Source organism: Sinocyclocheilus grahami, unplaced genomic scaffold (genome assembly GCF_001515645.1).
Source record: "Sinocyclocheilus grahami isolate Dianchi unplaced genomic scaffold, SAMN03320097.WGS_v1.1 scaffold324.1, whole genome shotgun sequence".
In the NCBI taxonomy this organism is placed as follows: domain Eukaryota; kingdom Metazoa; phylum Chordata; class Actinopteri; order Cypriniformes; family Cyprinidae; genus Sinocyclocheilus; species Sinocyclocheilus grahami.
The window spans coordinates 1,339,308-1,340,764 of record NW_015505503.1 but is presented as its reverse complement, the minus strand read 5'-3'; the positions used below and the strand labels follow the sequence as shown (position 1 = coordinate 1,340,764).

The following is a 1,457-nucleotide window of genomic DNA, read 5'->3' as shown; positions in this document are numbered from 1 at the left end:
AAATATAAATAAAGAGTGAAAGTCTTCCTATAAGTGCAGCTAATCCAGGATCAGGCTTGAATATTTCTAGTCATGCTGTGGTAGAGGCTTTGCTGACTGAAGACAGATTACAGATCTGTCTCGTCTCGTTCAGGGGTTCAGGGGCCATGACCCTGATTACAGATAGATTTCTGAGGAGAGAATGTGTTTGTGTTTTTGCTGCAGAGGCCATGTATACATGTATATAACAGTTAGCTTGAATTTGTAAAACAATACATACACATTAGTAAGCCCAAATAAGACTTTTTATGTGATCTATATTATATTGCATTATATTTGATTAAACATATTTATTTTTGTTATACTGTATATACAAAATAATCTAATATAATATACAAGAGATAATACAAAAATTAGGACATTGAATGATGATTCATGCAGTTCCACAAATCCTCCGCCCCGTACATGTTTGTTTACTGATTAATATGTATATATTCTACCAATCAAAAGTTTGAGCACACTTGACTTTTTTTGTTAAAAAAATAAAATAAAATAGTAATAATAGTAATACATCTCAAACCTGTTTATATGTTTGAAATTTGACTGATAAATATAAATGAATACATATGAATTTCTTTACAAAAGTAAAATGTTACTGAATTTATTAATCTATTTTTTACATGGGTTAGTTGGAGTCGATAGTGAAGCAATCAAGAAGTGTCCATAACACATGCAAAAGCATCCCAGGATGCACCTCACAAAGATTGATAAGTGAATGATCGAGCAGGAGAAGCAAATGTCCAACTAGTTTTGATTTGTTAAACTTTATTTGGTCACTACATAAATGTCATACTTCTATTTTTTGATGACTATTACTACATAGTGTGGAAAATAGCAATAAAAAACAATAAATAGGTGTGTCCAAACTTTTGACTGGTAGTTACACTACTAATTTACACCAGTACACTAGTTTCACATGTATTTTTTGTCGGCTTTTCATTACCTTCACTGTAAAAAAAAAAATCTGTAAAATTTACGGTAAAAAAACGGCAGCTGTGGTTGCCGGAATTTTACCGTAAAAAATATGGTAGCAACGTTTTAGGTTTTGCGGTTTTAACTTAAATTTACAGTTAAATACCGCAATTTCATTAACTGATAAAATGTTAATATACCAACCTATTGAAGTACTGAAATCTGTTTTGTATCTTTGTAATACACTGATAACCACCAAATGCAGGAGATGATGAGAAAGTCACATGATGAACCAAAGCCTTCACAAGCAGCTTTTAAATAATAACATATATAGAAGGTGCACAGTGTCATTCACACAAACACTAAACACCATCATGGTACTGAAATAATGAACATTCATTTAACAACATTAGGTGTAACACACAACCCTAATATACAAAACTGATAAGAAAAAACTAAGAAGAAACTGTTATTTCAACAAAAAAAACATCACATTTGAAATGTAA

General features: G+C 30.8%; 2 long non-coding RNA genes across 2 annotated transcripts in view; one reads left to right on the top strand and one right to left on the bottom strand.

Annotated features, from left to right (window-relative positions):
- LOC107602314 (uncharacterized) overlaps positions 1-1,457 on the bottom strand; it is a 24,030-nt gene that overhangs the window by 5,129 nt on the left and 17,444 nt on the right. The window lies entirely within an intron of this gene.
- LOC107602315 (uncharacterized) overlaps positions 1-1,457 on the top strand; it is a 13,489-nt gene that overhangs the window by 791 nt on the left and 11,241 nt on the right. The gene's annotated exons all lie outside the window — the stretch shown is intronic.